This window comes from Panthera onca, chromosome B3 (genome assembly GCF_046562875.1).
Source record: "Panthera onca isolate mPanOnc1 chromosome B3, mPanOnc1 haplotype 2, whole genome shotgun sequence".
NCBI lineage: Eukaryota > Metazoa > Chordata > Mammalia > Carnivora > Felidae > Panthera > Panthera onca.
The window spans coordinates 49,042,050-49,067,163 of record NC_138344.1 but is presented as its reverse complement, the minus strand read 5'-3'; the positions used below and the strand labels follow the sequence as shown (position 1 = coordinate 49,067,163).

At 40.2% G+C, this 25,114-nt stretch overlaps 1 protein-coding gene across 4 annotated transcripts in view; it reads right to left on the bottom strand.

Moving 5' to 3' along the window:
* Positions 1 to 25,114, bottom strand: part of RAB27A (RAB27A, member RAS oncogene family) — a 74,953-nt gene that overhangs the window by 45,473 nt on the left and 4,366 nt on the right. For 2 of the 4 annotated variants that reach the window (XM_078448629.2, XM_060618469.3), the window contains exon 2: positions 12,670 to 12,784. The exons of 1 other annotated variant lie outside the window; for it this stretch is intronic. The gene's annotated coding sequence lies outside the window, so the exon portion shown is untranslated. Of the gene's footprint in view, positions 1 to 12,669; positions 12,785 to 15,274; positions 15,366 to 25,114 lie in introns of those variants that run through there. One more of the 4 variants, XM_060618470.2, reaches the window with a different exon arrangement.

Below are 25,114 nucleotides of genomic sequence, written 5' to 3'. Positions count from 1 at the left end.
ATATTTTAAGGCAGGAGTCTAAATATATAGGGGCTAAAGTGAGTAGGCACGATGGTCACTCAGAAAAAAATCTAGAAGACCTTGTTTAAAAAGGAATGGATAAAAAAAACCTCAATATAAATTTACTAACACAAAATAAAAATGTTGACTGTGAATCAGCAAGAGAACAAGTCAATAGGGTAAAGAGAATTATAGACAAGAGGAGCATAAAGCACATGACAAAATACCATGAGAATGTAAGTATCCATGAATTTTTAAGAAATTGATAAGCAACAACTTTAGAAATTTTTTTGAGTGCTTGGAGGACATTAAAGAAACAAGTGATATTAAAATTTTTAATGATGATGAAATGAGATTCTACATATATGAGAGGTAACTGTAAAGTAGTAAGAAAAAGTTTTTATAAGCCACCATGACAATCAATCTCACAATTCCATAATCATATTTTAATAAGTCAACTTTTTAAATATAAAGTTAACTTCCACATACCCACAAGTTTGACTGTAAAAGTTTTTAAGTTGAATGTTTAGACCTCAGGAATTATGTTTCCATTAAAAAAAAAAAAAAAAAGACAAAAAACAGTGTTACCAATGGTATCCCTTTTTTTTTTTTTTTTTTTTAGTTTATTTTGAGAGAAAGAAAGAGGGAAGGAGGGAGGAAGGGAAGCAAAGAGAGAGGAGCCTGAACTTGCAGCTCCAACTCACAAACCATGAGATCATGACCTGAACTGAAATCAAGACTTGGACACTTAACTGACTAAGCCACCCAGGTGCCCCTGGTATCCTTTTTAAATTAGAACTTTCCCATATACATTTGCACATCACATAAAAATACAATTGCTGTATAGGTATCAAGCATTGAAAATAAACCCCAATGATATTAATCAATTTTTAATGAGAAATTACCTTAAAAATTCATATATGAATGTCACAGAAAAGGTTTTACATACTTACATTTCAGAGTCTACTGCGTATAAATTACAATTTCTGATTTGAAATAATTTCCCTTAATTGCTGGCATCTCTGAGTAGTTGACATACACATTCCTTCAGCTCCTATTAAGTAATTCTACACTGTGGACATTTTGACACAGGAAGGAACAGATGTTAAAGTTCTATTACTACTAATCTAAAATGATTTAATTTTATGTTCCCTTAAGAGACAGAAGCTCATAAAAGAACATGTGTAGGCTTCTACCATCAGGACATTGGACATCTTTCATATACATTCTAGCAAAAGAGGTTTTACATTTTATTCAGATGCAAAATGCTACAGAACTCAGGAGATGCAGTGTGATTTCCAAACCAAAATGTGGGGCATGTGATGTTAGTGCATTTTTGTGATCCTTTTGAGAAAAATTAATATAGTTTAGAAATATAGTTAGGTTGTCCAAGTAGTGGAATTTCTGAACCATCTCACTAATCTATGGGGCAAATGCACAAGAATATGTGAAATGAGAAAGTCCCAGAGATATCCATGGATTTAGTCATCACAACACATCTCTATGCACAGATGATATGTGATTATTTGAGCTCGCTTCTCTTCTGACACCAGGGCTCAGGGGTGAGGCCCTACTGATTGCCATAGAAGGGAAAACGGAAGGAAAGTTGTTTTAAAGGAAACATGCTTACCTATATATCCCTTTTCTCACAGCCTCAGGTAGTAAAGGAGTGATCACAAACCAAGCCAAATGCTTCTCTACCCACTCCACTCTCACCCTGGAAACCTGTCTTCATAAGCCACATCCTACTCTGGATATTTCTTTAACCAACATTTTCTCAATTAGTATGAGTGCTCTATCTGCTTAATTTGTATGGGTATTATGCTACTTCTAAGTACTTCTCTCCTTTCTCATGAAAGTGTCTAAAGTCTTCAGAAAAATTGCACAATTCCTGAGGATCATCTTGTGTATTGCTGGTCTACCACCCCTCATCACCAGACTGACAACAGGCCAGCTGTCGCCCAACTGCTAATTATGTCTACCATCTGGCTTTCTCTAACAGCCTCTTCCTTCCTCTGGTTCCCTCTGTTCATTGCTGATTTCATTCAGGGGTGACTCAAAAAGGGTCTTGGAACTCCAGTGAAAGCTGGTCTTTTTTGGTAAATTAAGTTGTATTTGTTTTCAACTTAACCATACCTAACTTCTATGTTGCCCAGTACTGTGCTAGCAACTATGAATGGCATGAAAGAAATATGTGACCCAGCCACTCCCCTCAAGAAGTTGGTATTGGAGTGAGGAAATAAAATGAATTCATTTTCAACACAGGAAAAATAAGATTATCAGGAAGCAAAGTGTCTAGTATGCCACATAGACCACCCAGCACAGGACATCAAAAGTGCAAAGGGCATAAAGTCAGAAGACCTGAACTCTGTTACATACTTCCTTGCTGTATGACCTATGGCAAGTCACATAACCTCTCCGAGACTGTTTCCTCAATATGGGAATATTTATCTAGCAAGATTATTGTTGGTATTAAAGGATACATTACATGAATGTATTTTATAAACTATAAACTGCTAGGTACAGTAAGATGGTGGTTTACAAGACAAGTAGACTCTGGGAGGTCAGAAAAGGTGGGGAAACTATCTGGCCAAGGCTTCAAGCAGGAACCAGGGCCTGAGCTGAATACCTTCCAAGCCAAGAAGGATTTAGTGAGGTGGTCAGGAATAGGGAAGACCGTATGTGTGGTACAAGGGCATGGTCTGACTTCAATTTAACAAGTATTGAGAAGCCCTGTTAAATACTGAAAAGGCTACAAATAAGACTAAGAAATAATTCTTTACCTAAAAATTTAGTCAGAGAGACAGAAGACAAGTAATTATGAATTCAAAGGAATGCTTAGGAGATAATGTGTCAAGTTGAAGAGGGCTGAACGACTAACCTGTCAGTGGATGGGTTTCTAGTTCTGGCTCTGCTACTATCTCTAATACTATCTACTACCATCCCTCTCTAGGCCTTGTTTCCTCAAATATCAAATAAGGTTTCAACTCCATGGTCCCTGAGAAAACATTCTATTCTCTGATTCTAGGTTCAGAGTCCAGGGTTTCGCCATGACAAATGAGAAAGATAAGTGGACTCATGGTAGCAGCTGTCCCTTGTATCACTTCTCACTCTTTAAAGATGAGAGCCTAGATAGAGGCACCAGCAGTGGGAATGAGATGGAAGGAGCCCAAGAGACATTAATTTAAAAATATAATGCAGCGCCACAGTGGGTTGAAGAGAAAGCAGCAGACAAAGCACTCCAAAGAATCACAGTGGGTGAAGTAGTGTTGCAGACAGAAAGAGGCCATTGAAATGGGGGAAGGGAAAAAGTTGGAGTGGACATAAGGTTTCTGTGGTGGGGATCAGGTTTTTGGAGGGGAAAGATGATGAGATTTGGATTAGGAAAGTTGCACCACAGAGAAATGCCAAAAACCCTCTCCATTCCCTATGGTCCCACATTTATGTCTGTCCTTGGTATAGAGGCAGAAGAACCAATGGTGAAAGGTCAAAAAAGAAGGCCAGGCCTGTACCCACCACAGGAGAGGGAACACATAAGACCAAGGATCACAGCAGGGATTCTCAGCCAAAGAAAATTACATGGAACATGATGGCCAGTCCCTGCTGTTCTGACAAAATTTTGTTTGCAGACATCATGCCCCTGTTGTATGGTACTTTATCTGGCAGGGAGTAAGAGGGAAATATCAGGGAAGACAGCTGGATGTCACTTTGCCTCCACCACTTTCTCTCCTTCGGGGAGCCATCATTAAGGCATCTGTTCTGTTTCAAAACTCAGACCTTGCCCATCATCATATACCACTCACCTGACTACATGTCGATGAAAACACACACTGGCCAGAAAAAAACACATAATTTTCCTTCAGCTTCTTTCTCTTCCTGTCTCACTTGGCTTGCAATTATTACCGCTTTTACCGCTGATGTTAAGAAATGACATGCCAAAACCCTTCTCTAATTACTTAATGCCTGTGGGTTTTCAGATGAGAATTAGCGGAACTAAACCATATCCTCCATGTTTTTGTTCTCATTTGGAACAATATTGTATTGCTATAAATATGTGTGTGCACATCTCCTGATACATGCTAGCAACAGTTTGTCTAGAAAAGTGTTTTCCAACCTTTTCCCTGCTATTTGTATGACAAGCTGGAGCAAATGCTCATGATCAAAGGCAACAGATTTGGGGGCTCCAACAATGCCAGAATCTACTCACCCATCCTGGGGGAAGAGGGCTTCAAATATCTCAACCCATCTCAGCCAATTCAGGGCATATGAGAGAAGAAGCGCTGCTCTAGGGTAAACACCAAAAAGTCAAATTCCTGGGACTTGGGTATGTGCCTGCTCAAGAATACAAGATAATGCCAAATAATCGTCCAATGCAGTTGTTTTACACTCCCAACTTCACATCTTCACCAAGATCTGCTGTTTGTTGTAAGACTTTTCAAAATAGTAACATACTGTTATCTAAATTAGCATTTCTCTGACTGCAAATGTCGTTGAGCATATTTTTTAATTTGTTGGCCATTCAATTTCTTCTTCTGGAAACATATTTATGTCCTCTCCGTATTTTTCCTCTGGGTTATCTTCTTATGGACTTGCAAGAGTTCTTCACATATTCCAGATAGTAGTCCTTTGTCAGTTACAGATGTTGCAACTATCTTCTTCCTGTTCGTAGTTCATCTTTTCACTTTTTTAATGGCTCTTTAACTGGTCAAAAGAAATCCTTCTTTGCCTAAAGTGATAAAGATGTTCTTCTACATTATTTTCCTAAACATGTTACCTTTCACATTTAAGTCTGTAATCTGTTGAAAACATTTTAAGGTATATGTAGGGATCCAATTTCATTATTTTTCCCTGAAGGATATCTAATTGTCATAGTACCATTCACTGAAAAAAAAGAAAAAACTATCCTTTCCCTAGTGATTCACTCTATAAGGGCTTGTTTCTGGGCTCTTTTGTTCCTTGATCATTTTTACTATCCCTGGGCCAATGTCACAAGGCCTTAATCACTATGATTTCATTAAACAGGTATCCCTCAACTTACGATAGGGTTATGTCCTAATAAACCCCTTACAAACTGAAAATATCTCAAATCACAAACACACTTAATACACCTCATCTACTGAACTTCAAAGCTTAGCCTAGGGGTGCCTGGGTGGCTCAGTCAGTTGGGTGTCCGACTTTGGCTCAGGTCATGATCTCACAGTTCATAGGTTCGAGCCCCGTATCGGGCTCTGTGCTGACAACTCAGAGCCTGGAGCCTGCTATGGATCCTATGTCTCCCTCTCTCTCTGCCCCTCCCTCCCTCCCTCTCGCTCTCTCTCTCTCTCTCTCTCTCTCTCTCTCAAAAATAAAATAAACATTTAAAAAATTAAATACAAAAAAAGTTTAGGCTAGCCTACCTTAAGCATGTTCAGAACACTTTCATTAGCCTACAATTGGGCAAAATCATCTAACACAAAGCCTAGTCTATAATAAAATGTTGAATATTTCATGTAATTGAATACTGTACTGAAAGTGAAAAACTGAGTGGTTATCTGGGTACAGAATGGTTTTAAGTGTATCAGTTGTTTACCCTTGTGAATGTGGCCAAGTGGGAGCTGAGGCTCACTCTGGCTACCCAGCATCAGAAGAGAGCTTCCTACCACATCCCTAGCCTAAGATCACAATTCAATATTCAAAGTGCAGTTCAACTGAATGTGTATCGCTTTCACATTATAAAGTCAAAACTCCTAAGTCCAAGCATCCTAAGTCAAGGATCATCTGTACAACTTAGTATCTGGGAGGTCCAGTCTCCTCCACCTTACTGTGGACATTCTTAACCTCTCACACTTTTATCTAAGTTCCTCAAAAACCCTATGGGAATTCTGATTGGTACTGCATGAAAAATCTATGGATCAAATTGAGAAGACTGACATATTCACAATATTGAACATACCTGTGCATGTACATTTTACTGTTCCCATTTATTTAGGCCTTCTTGGTTTTTAAAAATGTTATCAATAAATAAATTATCTTCATAAAGACTTTATAAATCTTCAGACTTATGGATACTTTATATTTTTGTCACTATTATGACATCTTTTAAAAATGTATATATCTTCTATATGTTCCAGTTAGGATGTCCCAAAGTATTTAATAGACAGTCCTGTCTTGATTCTAACATTTTACCATTAAGAATAACATTTTCTGGGGCACCTGGGTGGCTCAGTCAGTTAAGAATCCAACTCTTGATTTTGACTCAGGTCATGATCTCACGCTTCATGGGTTCCATCCCCACATCAGGCTCTGTGCTAACTGTAGGGAGCCTGCTTAGGATTCTCTCTCTCTTCTTCTCTCTCTGCCCTTTTCTCCCAGGTGCTGTTGCTCTTTCCCTCAAAATAAATAAATAAATAAATAATTACATTTGCTATAGATTTTTGGTAGATGCTTGATCAGGATAAGGAAGTTCTCCATCTATTCCTAGTTTTCTAAGAATAAGTATTACAAATGAGTATCAGTTTTATCAAGTTTGTTCTGGCATCTATTGGGAAAATTATGTAATGCTTCTTTCAATCTGGTGTTTATTTGTAATTATGCAAATTATGTAATGCTTCTTTTAAGCAAGTAATTGACAAGCTTTTGCATTTATTGTGACTTTGATCTTTCTAGTTGTTTTTTTTTTTTTCTTCTCTAACCTTCATGATTTTTAAATTTATACTCTCTACCCAGGTCATTCTCATCCTGGGAGGGGTGCAGGAAAGGCCATAGTTCTCAGAGTCACTCATATTTATTTGAAAGAATAAAAAATGAAATATCTAGTAAGTACCAGGTATTTGAGGTGATTACCCAAAACTAATCTTCAAATGTAACACATAACATTTATATAAAGTTGCTCTTTTGAAGCTAAATAAAAAAAGTTTACTTAAGATGCAGTGTCTTAGAGGCAGAAGTAATTATTATAGAAAGTTTTTCAAGTGAAATAGTGTTTCACTCCCTACAGAAATATCAGAAAGTCATTAGCTACCTTTCAAATTTTCTTTTCAAAACTATTATTGATTTTAAGCACTAGAGCTCAAGCTCCCCCATTTTAACTCACCAATTAGAGGTATAACATTTCAAAAATAGGCATTTTAGAGAAATACAAAATGCTACTTATATACGTTCTATAACTCAACATTATCAGTCAGAGGGGTCAGGCCATGCCTCAAAACCGTGGTTCAGAATCTAAGTAAGACTAGCCCCAATGATGATATAGTACAAACAATGTGGAGACAGAGGGGGAAATATTGGCATTTCCTCTTGCTTAAAGCTGGGGTGGCTCAGTCGGTTGAGTGTTTAACTCTTAATTTTGGCTCAGGTCATGATCCCAGGGTCGTGGGATCAAGCCCCACATCGGGCTCCAGGCTGAGTATGGAGCCTGCTTGGGATATTCTCATTCATTCATTCTCTCTCTCTCTCTCTCTCTCTCTCTGACCCTCTCCCCCACTCACATTCTCTTACACTCACTCTTAAATTACAAAAAAAATAAATAAATAAGGTGGGGTGAGCAAACCTGATTTTTTGCCAGGCTGCATCAAGAGGGTTTGTACCTCTAGAAAAGTCGGAGCAGGTTCTGTCTTTACAAATGAATAAAGAGTCCTATAATCCCTTAATAGGTGAGTACCCACTGCATGCTGTGCAAGGTGATAGAAATGCAAATAAGACAGATACAGCACTTGCCCTCAGAGAGTTTACCATCTAATAGAAGACAGGGACGACCGAAACAAGATGCTAAGTATGGTTATTACCTATCGTAGGCATAATGGAAGGATCCCATGAGATTAACACTTAACCCTGATATGGATCAGGTGGGTTAGGGGAGGTTTCTGAGAAGTAGATGAGGGGTTTGGGGACTTGGGATGCAGAAGTTCTCTAAGTACTGTGCAGTCCTAAACAGTACATATAAGGCTAGCATTCTCTGGGGAAGAGCACTCTAGTCCAATGGTGTAGAACAGGAGAGGAAAAAAAAAGCTGAAGGATCCATGGACCCCCATCCATACACTGCCCCCATCCTACCCCACTGCCCATATACACATACAACCCAGGAGGCTACAGTTAAAAAAAAAAAAAGACAAGGTCCTTTCCAGATACTTGGAGAAATGACTGAAGATGAGTATCAAACAGGTTCCTCATCTTTCTTGCCTCGGGCTATGCTTGAGGCCCTACCCAAATCTGCCATCTCCCTCTGCTAGTAAATGAGTGATCATATCACTTTGAAACTACATTTCTAAATTCTACAAATTCTAAACTCTATTTAGGATGGCCTATGCAATTATCCTAACATCTCTTTCATTTAACTCCATGAAGTGCATCTATTTGACCAAGGATGTTAGACAAGGTATATCTAGAAATGAAAAGGGACACTTATGCAAAAGAAATAGAAATCAGCAAGCAACTCTGTAACAAAGCTCTAGAGTCTTATTTCTAATAAAAGCACATTAAATATCACAAAAAAATATAGTATTGGAGTCTATACCTGACTCTAAAGAGCTCCCAAGCCACTGCCAGCAGTGAACAAGTTTTACAACAGCATTAAAAAGAAAAAAAAAAAAAGTGGGTTTTCATTTGGTGATTTCTACAAACCCTTAATCACTTTTAGTTTTTACACATTTTTAAGAACTATTAAAGACTAGACAAGGGAAAAATCTATTTTTTTTAAACAGAACATTTAAGTGTTTTAGAGAAAAATAAACTTGGCTCAACTGACAAATGTGAACGACAAAAATTACAAAGCACAGGAGGATATGGGGAAGGGTAGTACTACTTGGGTCAGGTATGGAAGTACTTCCCAAGAAACTCCACAAAATGTCCCTTACATACAACTGAAATTAAATGAAAAATGACATACATACCAACCCAAAAGGTGTTAATAATCTCAAAATTTGATAAGTAGAATGGCCTATGGCAACAATCAAAAGGTATACCAGAGAAGCTTGAAGTCACTGAGGAGGGAGAGCTGGTTCTGATGATTAAATTCAGGCAGCAGCCTATAAGCACCTCAGTTTAAACATCATGCATTTAATAAGCAAGCACTGAGAACATGCCATGTGCTCACCACTATGTGAAGGACTGAGAACATTGCTCTGGAAGAATAATAGTCTAAAAGAAGCACTCTGTGGAAATGAACAGTAAAACATTCAGTGAACAAGATGCAATGTTTCAGTGAAACAAGAACTGTAATAGAAATATGCACAGTATGCTGGGTAGGTGGGAGGGCTGGGGCAGAAAGGGCTAGAAGGAGAGCCCAGAATGCCTCGTGGGGGAATCGGGAAAACTTCGCAGAGCAGCATCCAAGCCAAGGACTAAAATTGGTACACAAAGGGACAAGTGACACAAGTGAAGGGACAAAAATCACACAGTTCACAGAAGGATGTGGTAAAGGACTTCACATGGCAAATAAGCATCACCCTTTAAAGATAACAGAAACTATCAACAAAATGATCATTGATGCCGATCTGAAAGGTGCAAATCACTGTTGATGGAATTAGCTAAGGGCTGTCTGGCATTTAAAGTACAAAACCAGACAAGGCCTACAGCCATGAAAGGGGAGCAAGTCCTGGGTGACAGACAGTCTGAGAGGATGGGAGTGGAGTAGAAGGCATTTGTACTTGCAGAGGTATAAGGAGAAGGGTATGGTGCACTTAGAGGACCTAAGTAAATGGATGGCTAGACCAGTGCATGGGGATTGGAGGAGGTGCCCAGACAGAGGTTACAAAGGTGGGACAGACTCTGCAACCCCCTAGGCCTGCCTGAAAGGAGTCTTCCATAACATAAAGAGTCTGTGTTATCATCTGGGCAATGGAAAGCCACTGAAGACTTTTGTGAAGGGGAGGAGCATGAGGTGTGTGCCTTAGAGAGATCTTTCGGACAGCCACGCAGAAACTGGGAATATACAACATAGGGTCAGGAAGGGATGGGAGAGGTAGGGATTTGACTTCTGTCAGTGACAGTGGGAATGAAGAGGCAAGGATTAATTCAAGATATATTTATGAAGTAGAAAAATCAGTTTCACTTCTCAATTGACTGGTATAGGAGTTAACCCAAACTTTTCCTTTGGTAACAGAATGAATGCTATAATCATTAACGAAAACAGGCAAAAACAATTTGAAATGATAACTAACGCTGAGCACTTTTCTAAGCCCTTTAAAATCCCGACTCATTTAATCCTCACAACAACCTTATGAAGGCTCTAATTTTCAGATGAGAAGACTGATACACAGAAAGGTTAAATAACTTCTCCAAGGTCACTCAACCAGTAAGCGGTGGAGCCAAGATTTGAACGCAGACACACTCTACTACATTGCAGAGGACCAATTAAATGTCCCTTAGACATGATGGACTTCCAGGGAGTTGTGTTTAATTGGCATTTGGAAAACAGAGTAAGGTTCCAAAGAAAAATCAGTGTTAACAAATGGATTTTTCAACAGAATTGATTTCCTAAGGCCATAAGAGAGAGAAGACGACTCTTGAGAATCAAGAGAGACCAAGAAGGACACTAGGAAGGAGATTTTTTTCCAACAGTAGTCCATAGTCACCAAAGTACAGAGGTGCCAGCTTATAGAAATCTGGACTTCCTCCTTCTTGTGAAAGCAGGGATCCATCCAATCTAGCATTCATAGCTAAATGTTCCCTGCTCGGATTACATCAGAGAGAAGAGATGCCTAATAGAGTATGAAATGGGGAAAACCAAACAAACAAACAAAAATTGATGCACTCAGCTCTTGGAAGGATAAACTGTATCTGTATTTCAGCAAAGTGACTCCTGCCTCCAGAGAACCAGCAGTGATGCAAACTCATCTCCTGAGCAGCACCCTGATCTCACTCATGTTCTCCCAACCCTCCAACCCTCAAGGAACCCACCACTGCTGAGAGGACAGGGCCCCAGCCATACCGCAGCAACACCAGGAGCACAGAAGCAAGCAGGAAGACGTCCTCTTGCAAAGACAGAACAAATGAATTAAGGCTTCTGCGAAAATCAGCTTTTGTTTTTAACGGGCTTTATGTGACTCATCAGCTATCAGGTATGCTATGCCTGGAGCTCTATCTATAAATCAACCCAGTTCAGAGGGAAGAGGAAAGGAATGAAAGCAAAAGTGAACAGATATCTCAGGAAGCTTTAATCCTAAACAGAGAAAACAGAAACAGAGGGAAGTGGCAAGCATCTCCTCTTTGAGCTCGCAGGTACTGAGGGTCTAGAGAGGGCAGAAGCTGGAACATCAGCAGAGTCAGCCCTGGGTTCTGGGACCTGCTAACACATGCACAGATCTTGGTTGTTATAGTGCCATCCTGCAGGCCGCAAGGTTTCATCAGCATTTTCTGCCACAGTTCCTGTCTTGTGGGCGCAGCAAGTGAAAAAGAAAAAAACTGTTGTTTGTATTCTAATGGCTTCTGGGTCACTCAACACTGGAAAGGACAAGGAGAAAGCAGTAAGAGACAGAAAGCAACCAAGATGGGGATAAACTCCTTTGGAATGTACTAAATCCAACCTGGATGTTCTATGGATAAGACGCCTCATGAATAAACTCTCCTCCCCAAAATATTTTTTTATTTTTTTGTATTTATAATCCAAGAATCTAGACAGAGAAAGTCAACTTTTAATCAAGGTTCTTTCCCACGGTGATGTGTGATCATAGGAGCTCTGGATTCACTGCTAGGAGAAAAGCTTGAACTTGCAGCAAAGAAAACAAAAGAAGGTGATGGTCAGCACCCTGGAGCGGAGGTGAGGAGACTGCCTTGATACCAATCAGCTGCATGACCTGCATGTCTGTATCCAGGTTCCTTCTTCACAGAAGGACACACAGAGCGAAGGCTACAAGATGAGACACAGGGAGACTTGGCCTTCAATAAGCCAAGGAGGGGCTTGGAACAGATTCTTCCTCACAGCCCTCAGAAGGAATGAACCCCTGCTGACACCTGGACCTGATAGAATAAAGGTCTGCTGTTGGAGCCACCCAGTTTGCAGTGCTTTGTGACAGCAGTCCTTGCAAACTAGTTCATATCCAGAAGTAGAGAGAACTGTGTAAGCAACTTCCCAGCAGACCTGTCCCCAGATCTTTCACTCCTGTATACTATCACTAAGCATCTCTAAAATATATGGACCTTTCCTTACGTAACCACAATGCCACTGCCAAATCAAACAAAATCAACATTCGGGGGCAAATTTAATTTATAGAAGAAATATACCTTATACAAAAACACGTCCTTACATAAAGCTTTCCTCCATTAAAGCTATTAACAATATTAACAACAAAATCCCAATAAGCATGAATGTTTGTGAATAAAACCCTCAGAGGATGAGCAAGACTCTGGAAGCAAATTCAAGTCCTTAATCAGCTCCCTTATTCAATATATTAACTGAGAAAAAAACCTTTGTTACTTTATCGAAGCACAGAAAAGAAAGGAAAAATGCAGTCAGTATTCATACCCATTCTCTGGTAATGGAAAATGCAACTTTCAAACCACACCCCCAAAATTTAGCAGGTGTCTTGAAGTCTTCGGTTAAAAAAAAAAAAAAAGTTAATATGTGCAATGGTATTCTATGTCAAATTGCATATACTCTAAGTACAGGAAAATTGGCCTGGCAATTTTCAAAACCTCTCCAAAAAAAACCCAAAAAACAAAAAACAAAAAACAAAGATAAACACAAAACTATACCTGATGGAGTATAAATCGTTGGGTGTTCTTCTAAAACTTTAGAAATGCTGTTCCCAAACTTCAACAATTAGACAACTTCCAATTACATGTCCTCTTCAAAAAGATTACTTTTTGTCTATGTGATGTAAAGAGAAATATTAAAGTCAGAATCGTCTACTTATAAAAGTTTTTCAAAAGAATCTTTTGAAAAGCAGTCTGCTCCATCAACTTTCAAAATCAGGCATCTCTGTAAAAACCCACAATCCAGCTAATTAGTCTCAGCTGTTTGTCATATGGCCTGCAGACCAGTCAAGTGATTTTGCTCCTTTCAAGCTTACTAAAACCCAATTCCACTGGCCTTTCAGCAGAAGGCAGCTGTATTAACCTCTTCTAATGTAAGAAGACTAGTATGAACTCTGTTTTCTTCCAGTCAAAAGACTAGAACATTTGTTTTCTTGAGAAAGAATCTTTTAAAGTATTGCATTCTCCAGGCCCTTAAAAATTATACTAACACTGTTTCTTCACAAATTCAATGCCTGATCCAAACAAGCAACACAGGAGATCAAATCAAAGTGGCAGAAATTATGGGGCTGGATGATTTACCAGCCTCCGGCTCTTGGCCTCCAGACTCATAAATAAAACTGTCTACTGAAGGGTCCACCCAGATTTCTTCTAGCATTTCAAATTCAACATGTCCTTCCTTCAACTTACCTCCTTTGCTCTTCTTTCCCAGACTCTGCTTTAGGCAGCCTTCTCTGACTGTGTCTTGAGTAACACAATCCCAACACCTACCCAGCCAGAAATCTGATGGTCCGAATTGACTCCTCCCTTCACTTCCCCTCCCACTTCCATCTGGCCACCAAGTCCCAGGGATCCTTCTTCATCCCACCTTTATTCCAAGTTTTTATTTTTTCTCATCCGGATGGCTATGATCAACCACTTACTTGGTTTTCTGGCCCCATTGATCCATCCTCCACACCACACCAAAATGATCTTTCCAAACTGCAAATGGGTAACCATCACTCTCCTCTATAAAACCTGTCAATGACTCTCCACAACCTCCACAATGGAGTCCCTACTTCTTAGACTTCTGCTTTCAGTATCACCTACAATTCCTAGTCCCCCGACTCCAGCCACAAGAACTATTTATAATTCTCTAAAACCTGTGGTTTTCAAAATGTGAAATCAGTATCATCAGCATCACCTGGGACATGGTTAGAAATGCACATCCTTAGGCCCACCCCAGGCCTACCGAATCATAAATTGTCAGGATGGCCAGAGGGTCTGTGTTTTAACAAGCCCACCAAGTGATTATAATACACATTAAACTGGGAGCCACTGCTCTAAACCATCCAAGCTTGGTTCATCAAGACATATAGCCCTTTGCCTCTTTGTGCCAGCAATGCTGTTAGATGCCTCTTCTCTGTGCTTATGGTTTCCTAGAGCTGGTCAACCCTGTATGGTGACATCCAATTTATTTTGTGTTGGTTGGTGAATATCTTGAAGACAAGAATTGTATCTTCTTTAGTTCACTCATCCCACAGTCACTTGCTGAGCATATACTTTCACTGGGTCAGATGCTGGGCATAAACTAATTAATCTATCCTTTGCCTCTAGGGGAAGCCACCCTCTCACTTTGGCAGCTTGATGTGTGACTGAAAACTCAACCTAGCCCATCTATAAAATCTTATCACCAACCTCAAGAACTGTGGGCAACTAAAAAAGCCTGAACATAACCAGTCTGACATCTCTCGTGGCAAATGGCATGGAATTTTTGGTTCACATCTGATATTGACTCAGATTTACAGACATGGTTTATTAAGGGAGAAAAGGTACATTTTCATGAAAACTTACTCCTCTATATTATCTTACAGCAACCTCTAGAATTCAGAGAATAATTTATTAAGGTAATGTACCAAGACTTTTAAATCCCAGATTAAAACTCATTAGAATTAACTTATCCTAACTACAGTAGGAGTTGAGTAAAGTTTCATATTAGCACTTCTCAACCTTCAGAATGCATAGGACTCTCCTAGAGATTTTGTGAAAATGCTAATTTTGATTCAGTAAGTTTGGGTAGGGCCCATGACTCTCCCTAACAAGCACCCAGGTGATGCCCAGGTAATACTGATGGTTCTAGTCCCAGAAATACACTTTGAGTATCAAGTAAAGCTTCCATTTTTTATAGAACTATTGATCTTCCCATTAGAGCAACACAAACTTTTTTTACCTCCTCTACATTGAAAGCTTTCTGAAATGACTTTGACATCAGGATAAAGATGGCACACTAAACACACACCTTAGTTCTGCTACCTCCCCAAATCTCATTAACATAACGACAAAAAGCTGGGTTTTATTCTTTTAGACACAAACAAAGACAAAGTGAGTGGAAAGAACAGTTACAAAATGGGGAAGCTAGAAAGTAAATGGATAAGAGGTAACTGAACAGCAGACCTGGGAAAGGTGGCCCCTTATCTGCCACTAGGGAAAGCCAAAAAGGAACTCATCACAGATTCTGTAGAAACACTCCCGGAGGTAAAGGGAGGGTAAAGTTAAGGCTAAAAACAGTGGAAGTCTACTTAGGTCCTAATCCTCTAAATACTGATATACCTCCACCCCTGCCTACATGCTGGAACTTCCAGAATGCAGGCATTCTCCACAGGCAGGTGGTTCAAATGTTCTTCTCTGGAGAATCTGCCCAGCCCCGGAGGGAAGGCCTAAAGATAAAGACAACAAGCCCAGGACATACTGATCTGACTAAAACTATTTCGTAACTGTTGAGAGGAGGGACGGAAATGGCGTACACGTGTGGTAGAGGCAGGCGTGTGTGGTAGAGGGAGGTGGGGAAATGAGTTAACATTCTCTTCTTCCATGGTAAAGTGTCTAGGCATAGGCATTTAAATAATGCCTAAAACTGAAAACTGACCACAGAAATATCAGTATGTCATTTAGAGACAAGGGATGTAACTACCAGCAAGAGTCATCTTACTAAAAAGAATTGAAAGCAGTCATCTCTGGGGAGCAGGAAATGAGCTGGCGGGGGTGGGGAGGAACTGATGTTTTTTTTTGTAACAGGCCCATAGCACTATGTCCATGTATAACCTTGATAAAATTAAAAAAAATTAATTAATACAAAATACAGTAGTACACCGACCCCATCCATGGTTTTGTTTTCCAGGGCTTCAGGAATGTGGGGTCTGTAATGGCCCAGAAGCAGATGATCCCTAATGATTCGTCAGTAGGCCAATAGTTGCCAAATGCTACATCACAAAGCCTATGTCATTCACTTCACTGCATCTCATTGTATAGGCATTTTATCATCTCAAATCATCACAAGAAGGATGAGTGCAGCACAATAAGATATCTTGAGAGAGAGACACCATGTTCACATAACTTCTATTCAGTATATTGTTATAATTGTTCTATTTTATTATTACTTATTGTTGTTAATCTCTTACTGTACCTAATTTATAAATTAAACTTTATCACAGGTATATATGTATAGGAAAAAACATAGTATATATAGGGTTTAGTACTATCCACGGTTTCAGCCATCCATGGGGGGTCTTAGAACATATTCCCCACAGATAAGGGGGGGGAACTACTATAAAATGTAATGTCCATGCTTTAATTTTTTTCTTAGATAATTCAGGACATCACAATAAACACCACTGACTTGTGCTATCTCCTCAGCATCTAGGACCTACAATGAAGCAGGATGTTGAGGATCTGGGCTCTGGAGACTTTGAATCTCAGCTTTACCACTCACTGGCTGTGTGACCTCTCTGTGCCTCAGTTTCCTCATCTGTGGAACAGATAATAATGGGATTATTTTGCAAAAACTGAATTATGTGATACCTATAAGCGCTTAAACTAGTGTTCAGCACATAGTGCTCAATAATAGCTATTTTTAAGGTATGTTTTCCCCTGTAATAAATGCCTCCTGACCACTGCATTGATTTCATCTTTTACTCATTTATACTTCATTCTCCTTGCTCCCACCTTCAGCCAGATGTCCCTCACCATAGTAATCCCTGTGCCTTTCTAGAATAACCCCTTCTCCTTCCAGTGTTCAGTTTCTAATTGACAAGGCACCTGGAAACCAAATAATCAAGCTTATTAAAACTGCATGTAAAATGGAGGAAACTGGGCGCCCAGAAATGTCCTGAAAACCTCTCTGTGAGGCAGATCGGCAAGTTTCAATATGAGGCATCTGTCTGACCCCTCAGAACCCTTTGGGCTTACTTCCTAACTATCAACTGTGGGTCAGTGCACTGGGTGACACTCAGGGTAACCAACCACCTCAGTTTCCCCAGGATTATCTTAGTTTTAGCACTGACAGTCTTGTACCCCTGCACACCTCAGTCCCAGCCCTGAGAAGATTACCTAATCCTTCTGAGCTTTCTTCATCATCTGTAAAATAAAGGATAATATCTACTTTGAAAGTCTGGTGAGAATTAAATGAGAGAATGTTTGTATACTTCCTGACACATAACAAGCTCTCAATAAGTGGTAGCTCTAGCTACTGTACTAGTTACATATTATTATCCACTCTAATATCAGTGGCAAATCATTCTTAGATACCTACCCTGTAATTTGGTTATTTTCTTACTGGCAAAAATAACTTGCCTTATATACAGTAGATCTCAGGAGACTGAAATGTGTGCTTTTGTGAATTTCCTTCTGCCCTTGCCCTACACAATTTTATTTTAGGAACTAAGACATATTAGAGAAATTTAGTATTTCAATATTGCTAATTTCTCCACTAGGCAAAGTCCTAGGAGGTTCTTGCCATCTTTTGACACATGCATCTTTTTTATACTATGGGAGACCTGGGGTATTTATGTCAGTAGCTGCTTCCAAACCTATGGACCAATCAGCAAGCCACCCCACCAAGACAGCCATCAGGCATCACACCTGACATTCTTTTTAATTTGCATCTTACTTTTTTCCTTCATAATGGAACCAAATCACTCAGTGTCCTAATGGATTGACAACTCATTCATTAAATATGCCAACTCCATCCCTGAAAAATAAGGGATCTATGTTATCATCAAACAGATGAAACACCATTTCTGACCTCAAAAGCTGAAGCAACTCATTATTCGATAGATATTAATTACAGCCTGGAGGAAATTGCTCACAACTGTGCACCCCATCAACACAAGGGTGAAGTTGCTATGAGAAAAGTTGCACAGTTTGGGTAGATAACAGGAAGGATCAAGTTACACCAAACCAAAACATGGCCTGTGAACCCTGTGAGAGGTAGAGCAGAAATGTAAGACACTACTTTATACTGGCTCCCAAACTCCCTCCTCCCATGCTCATATTGTTCTGCCAACATCCCTAACAAGGTGCCCAAGGCCTGTGAGTGTATGAAGCACTGGAGACCCACACAATCTCATCAAAACCTTGAGGAGCACCCAGTTCCAACCACTGGGGTTGGAGCCAGGACAGGATTTCACCAAGCATGGTCTGCAGCCCACTGATAGCAGAATCACCTAGAGTACTTCATGAAAATCCAAAGTCCTGGCTTCCATCCAGGCCTCTAAATTAGGATCTGAGAAAGAGACTAGGGAATTTACATTTATAAATGCAAGCTTCCCAGGGGATTCCCAGTTATCTATAATAAAGTTTGAGAGCAGCTGCTCTAGGGAGACAACAGAGAGCAAAATGCACAATTATAACTATAATTGTGTCAACCTGTAGGGAAGATCTTGTTTAACCTCTACCAGCCTCAAATTCCCAATCTGTAAAATAAGGATAATAATACCGACCTAGCAGAATGGTGGTGGGAATTAAATGAGATAAGTAATCGCCTCAAACATGGTTCCTCGCACACAGCAGGTGCTCAATAATTAATCGCTCCCCCTCCTTTCTTGTGTATGTCATTCTGATGAAGATTTATAACACTAGGCCCTGTTTTGAATAAATGTCACCAAAGAAAGCAGATGACTAGTTTTAGTTGAGGCCTTGATGTTAAAGAGTCACCAACTAAAAGGCTGAGGCCAGCTGCTTTAACTAGAGGTTGGACCACAAAATGTACCTATGGACAGTGGTTCTCAAACTTGAGTGTGTGTCAGAATCTTCTGGATGGCTTTAAAATAACAGACTGTGGGCCCTGCCTCCAGAGTTTCAGATCCAGTAGGTCTGGACTGAGAATCTGCATTTCTAATACGTTCCAGGTCACGCTGATGGTGTTGGTCCCAGAACCACACTCTGATGGTCATTCTGCAGCCCCAGAATCTGAAATCAAATTGATCTGACACTTGGTGGTAAAAAAGGAAAACTATGCTGTATGCATTTCCTGTGTGACACCAGACTGCTTAGTTACAAGTAAATAAAGAAAAAAGTAATAAACCAGCAATTTCTGAAGTGGTATTGCCTCTGAACCTGAGAATCTTTGCTGCAATATTTTGCGAACAGCAAGGAGAGAAGCCTGGGAGATTTGAGTGCCATTTCCCTGCTCACCCGATGTGTGACCCTGAGTAAAGCACTTGATCTCTCTGAGCCTCAGTTTACTTACCTGGAAACAGGGGTGGGCTCAGTCACTAGCTCCCAAACCTGGTCATATACCATCAATCATTTTGGCAGCATTTAAAATTTTTTTCATGTTTATTTATTTTTGAGACAGACAGAGTGTGAGCAGGAGGGGGACAGAGAGAAAGGGAGACACAGAATCCAAAGCAGGTCCCAGGCTCTGAGCTGTCAGCACAGAGCCCAATGCAGGGCTTGAACCCATGAACCAGGAGATCATGACCTGAGCGAAAGTCAGATGATTAACTGACTTAGCCACCCAAGAACCCCAATTTTGGCAGCATTTTAAAGGACACATGGATTCCTCAGTCCTGACTGCAAACTAATGAATCAGTATTTCCAAAGGAGAGACTGAAAAATGTGTGGCTTTGTGTGAGTATGTTTTAATAAATCCCCCTGTGTGATCTTCACAGGCAGCCAGTTGTGAGGAACCATTACCACGGTGATCTTTCGGGCCTCTTTCAGCAAGATATTTTTGATTTCTAAGTCCCTGTGCCCTGAGTCTGTGCTTACCAAGTAGCTTTCTTCTATTATATTTGCTCTGCATGGAGTTTTACTACAGGAAGCAAGTACATTAGTTCTCAAAGAATCCAGTCTGCTTAACAATTCCAATTCTCATGTATTAATAAACTACTGTTCTAGTTTCAGTTTAAAGAATAAAATAAAGGCCAACAGGTAAGAAATACAGGAATTTCATAGGACTGAATCTGTAAAGCAATCTTCTCTAACACCAACTGCTTGCTTTCTGTCATTCATTCATTAACTTAGCATCTGTCATGTACCAGGTATGATTCTAGGTGTTAAACACATAGTAGTTCACAAAACAAAGTTCCTGTCCTCATTGAGAGAACATTTTAGCATGCAAAGAGAGACAATAAATAAGTGAACATAAGGATAAAATAATTTCAAACAGTAATAAATACCATGAAGACAATAACACAATCATAGGATAGTGAGTGACCAGAGGCTACTTTTAATAGTCATCAGGGTGAAAGTCATCACCCACCTCTTTTTTTTTTTTTTTTTTTAGTTTATTTATTTTGAGATGAAGAGAGAGAATGTGTGTACACACGAGCCAGTGAGGGGCAGACAAAGAGGGAGAGAGAGAATCCCAAGCAGGCTCCACGCCGTCAGCCTGCAGCCTAATGCAGGGCTCAATCTCACTAACCGTGATATCATGACCTGAGCCGAAACCAAGAGTCGGACACTTAACTGACTGAGCCACCCATATGCCCCCATCACCCACCTCTTTGATGGGGTAATATTTGAAATTAAGTCTGAATGATGCCAATGAAACAGTCACATGAAGATCTGGAGAAAAACACATTGAGGGCAAGACGTTCTGAAGAAGGAATGTGCTTGGCATTTCCAAGGAACAGAAAGGAAGATGAGGCTGAAAGATGAAGGCATAGGGATGAGCTGAGGTCATGGAGTCCAGCAGGGCCCAGATCATGGAGACCTCTACAGACCATGGTCAGAACATTTGAACCTTATACCAACCGCAGTAGCAAATAGCAGGGAAATTTAAAAGAGAAGGAAGATATGATCTGATTTAGATTTTTAAAGATCACCAGCTTTTTGCAAGGAATGGTCTGTGGCAGGAGCAGGGAGTGGGGGGCAAGAATGGGACCAGAAAAGCAGCCATATACAGAAGAAATGATGGTGGCCTTTAACTCACAGCTGGCACATACCCATAGCAGGCACTCATATGTTTCTGGACAGCTTTAACTTAAGTTAAAATCATAATATACCTGGGTGGCTCACTCAGTTAAACGTCCAACTCTTGGTTTCAGCTCAGGTCATGATCTTACATTCGTGGGTTCAAGCCCTGCATTGGGCTCCATGCTGAAAGTGCAGAGCCTGCTTAGGATTCTCTCTCTCTCCCTCTCTCTCTGGCCCTCCCATGCTCGTGCTCTCTCTTGCTCTCTCAAAATAAATAAATAAACTTAAAAAAATCATAATATACTTGTTTCACTTCCTGTGATATTTCAGAACAGTCAAGGAAAGACACTGGTTGTTAAAATTCTATCGGAAAGTCATTTCGTTTAAACAACAAAACAACACAATTTTGTCTTGCCCATCTTACACCTGGTTACAATCAAGAATGATTACCATAGGGACATGGAAAGAACACAGTGGAGAAACAGCTGACAGGCCTGTCTTCTAGAACCTTCTCTGTCATCAATCTGAACCTCTTCTGAATCTCTGAGGTTAGCGGGTTTCTAGAGTGCTTACCAGCCCTTGAATTACGTGATGCTGTAAGTTTAATAAATGTGGTGTCCTTACCTGGGTGGCAAAATGGGCTGATGACTCAGGGTAGGGAGTTTCTGTTGTTGACTTTTAACCTTTCAGAGAAGCTACAGTTAATGAAGGTGTTAATGAAGACACTGTCCACTCTTACACTTTCCTTAGAAAACCCTAATGTCCCAGGCAAATCTGAAACAAGGGTATGGTTACCGGCTGGAAATTTGGGGAGCAGACACTCTCAGTCAGCTGAGAGCTCATCATGCATAGGTGCAAGAGCACAGGTCTCTGAGGAATTTAGAGGCCAAGACTTCAGTCACAATGCTGTGGGTTTCTAGCAGGCTTCCACCTATGCTGAGTCATGTGGCAGACTTGCTACTGACAGCTGTCCCCACAGGGTCCATTCCTCTCAAACGGTCCACCTGGTACTTCTACAAGGATCTCCTCCCATGTGATCCCTGAGGGCAGTGGTTTCTCAGTCCAACTGCACATCAGAATCCTTTGTGGGGACTTAAAAACAGTATCAATACCTGGGCCCTATTCCACATTTAATGACTTAGAATCAGGGTAAGGGAGAGGTGACAAATACAACAATGGTGGAGTCATGCTTAGTTAACTTTACGTGATGGAGAGAACATGTCAGTCAGGAAACTGCAGGCCAGGGAGATTCAGTGATTTGTCTAAGGCAGGGCTTCTCAGCCTTGGCACCATGAACATTTTGGGCAGGACAATCCTTTGTCCTGAGGGGCTGTCCTGTGCCTCTATCCATTAAATGCCAGTAGTAACCCCCCAGCTCTGACAACCAAAACTATCTCTAGACATTGTCAAGAGTCCTCAGGGGAGGAGGGGGTCAAATCAGCCCTGAGAACTCCTGGTGCAATATCACATAGTAAATTGTCAGCCATATTAGAGACTAAAACCCAGCCTATTAGTTCCCAGCTATGTTGGCTCCTCCACATTCACACAGGAGTTCCAGAACACAGGTATGAGTCACTCCCTGAAGAAGCACCAAAACCCACTTCATCGCTTTCTGTGCCTAAGCAGAGCAGGGCGATGGAGACTTGACCTTGCCCCTGACAATGGAAGCCTAGTCAGGAACAGCCAGTAGCTTGTTTGGCCACATTTGGTCTCTAGTAACTGACTGGAACAATGCCTTATCTTTTCAAAGGCTGCTAGACCTTTTTACTCATTCTTGGAGTCATTCCCTTGTAGTAGTGAGATTCATTATGAAAATTAATCACATTTTAAGAAACAAAGAAATCCTGATCACCACCATAGATTAAATTTTAAAATTCTTGGGTATCTAAGGGGCGCTTGGGTGGCTCAGTCGACTAAGCATTCAACTTCTGCTCAGGTCATGATCTCACAGCTTGTGAGTTTGAGCCCCACATCAGGCTCTGTACTGACAGCTCAGAGCCTGAAGCCTGCTTTGGATTCTGCCTCCCTCTCTCTCTCTGCCCCTCTCCCGCTCTCACTCTGTCTCTCTGTCTCTGTCTCTCTCTCAAAAATAAATAATAAAACATTCAAAAAAAAATTTTTTTTAATAAAAAAAATTAAATTCTTGGGTATCTCAAAACAACATTTAAGTCATGACCTATTTCTATATGTCTTATTCCTCCCCATATTAGGGCTAGTATAACAAGAATAAAAATGCCTTATCATAAAGTTTAGTTAGCTGAGACCCTGTCTTTGTTCTTAATGATACAAATACACAGGAGATAAGTAACCAGTCATACCCAGATAAGATTTGACCAGCCAACCATGTGGTGGGATCAGGGTAGGATGGATGAACTGCAGTTAATAAAAATGAACAGATTTTTCAGTCTCTTGGCAACCAATTTTATTATTATGCTTTGACCTGGCAGCTGGTAAGGCTTTATATGAATTAATCAATTAACCCATGAAAAAACAAGATTAGTGGCTCTGAAATATGGCATTCTAGTGGCAGAGGAAGCATGTTCATTTTCAAAGCTGCTTTCTTAAATAGGTACACATAAGTTTTAAATAATAAAAAAATAACCCAGTGTTTTACAACAACACATCTCTAAAGGGTAAGTCACCTCTATCTATCTAATACATTTGTCCTTACCATGTATCTTCCATATTTGTTCTGCCACAAGGCCAGGGGGTGAGAGGTTTCATAGGAGTAGGCCACAAAGCAAGCAGGTTGTCAGTAAGACAACACTTGGTTGTTGTGGACTTTAAAAAGCATCAAAATATCTTATAATAAAAAATTTTAAGGGACAAAAATATTAACAAGACCTCAAAAGGAATAAAAATACATTGAATGACAAGCTTTCTGGCATTGTCACAGGGAATACAACCAAATGGTGGCTTTCAACAGTCATATGGATCTCAGAGAAAAGACAAGGGTGTCTCATGTGCCTGCCACATTTGGATCTGGGGACTGGAAGGGACAGCATGATAAGGGAGTGATCATGGGAGAGTGACAACACAAGTGATTAAGGGTGGGAATTGTTGAATCACTAAATCGTGCACCTGAAACTAATATAACACTGTATGTTAACTATACTGGAATTAAAAAAAAAAAGTGATTAAGGGTCAACTTGAAAATCTAGAAAGAAGAAAGAAAGAAAGAAAGAAAGAAAGAAAGAAAGAAAAGAAAAGGAAAGAAAGAAACTTACAAAGTAACAGATATCTTATGGAAGACATTATGCAGTAGACCAACCACTGTGCCTGGAATTTCAGTCCTGACTCTGCCAGTAACTCTGTGATCTTACAAAGTCACTTAATGTCTGCGGATATGAATTTCCTTAATTACAAAAGACTAAAGTAAAACTCAATCTTCTTCAACTTCCTTCCATTTCTTATACTCCTTGAGTTTATGAGTCCTCTCTGTCCTTAAAGATTTTATTTTTTTAAGTAATCTACACCCAACTTGGGGCTCAAACCCACAACTCTGAGATCAATAGTCACACACTCCACCGACTGAGCCAGCCAGGCACCCCCTCTCTGTCTTTAAGATAAACACATGTATGGTCACCAGAACGAGCCATAGCTCAGTCATTGTTTGGACATTATCATGATCAATGCATTTCCTACACATAAACATGGGTTTACCAGACTAGAGTTACCAGATTAAATACAAGATACCCAGTTAAATTTGCATTTCATAAAAACAAGTTTTTGGGGGGCACCTGGGTGGCTCAGTCAGTTGAGCGTCTGACTTCAGCTCAGGTCATGATCTCACAGTCTGGGAGTTCGAGCCCTGCATCAGGCTCTGTGCTGACAGCTCAGAGCCTGGAGCCTGCTTCGGATTCTGTGTTTCCCTCTCTCTCTGCCCCTCTGCTATTCATGCTCTGTCTCTCTCTGTCTCAAAAATAAATGAAAACATTAAAAAAAAAAAAACAAGTTTTTTAGTATAAGTATTTATGCAACATACTTATAGTAAGAAACTATTCATTGTTTATTCAAGATGCAAATTTCTTTTTTTTTTTTACTTGCTAAATCTAGCACCCTACCTCCAACCCCACATCAAAAGTTCAATTTTAAGAAACAAAAGTCTGATTCCATATATGTGAGTACTTCTGAGGTGTCTGAGGCACTAAATGGGAGGACTTCTCAAGAATAACACATAAGGAGGGGTGCCTGGGTGGCTCAGTTGGTTAAACAGCTGATTCTTGATCTTAGCTCAGGCCTTGATCTCAGGGTCAGGGGCTCAAGC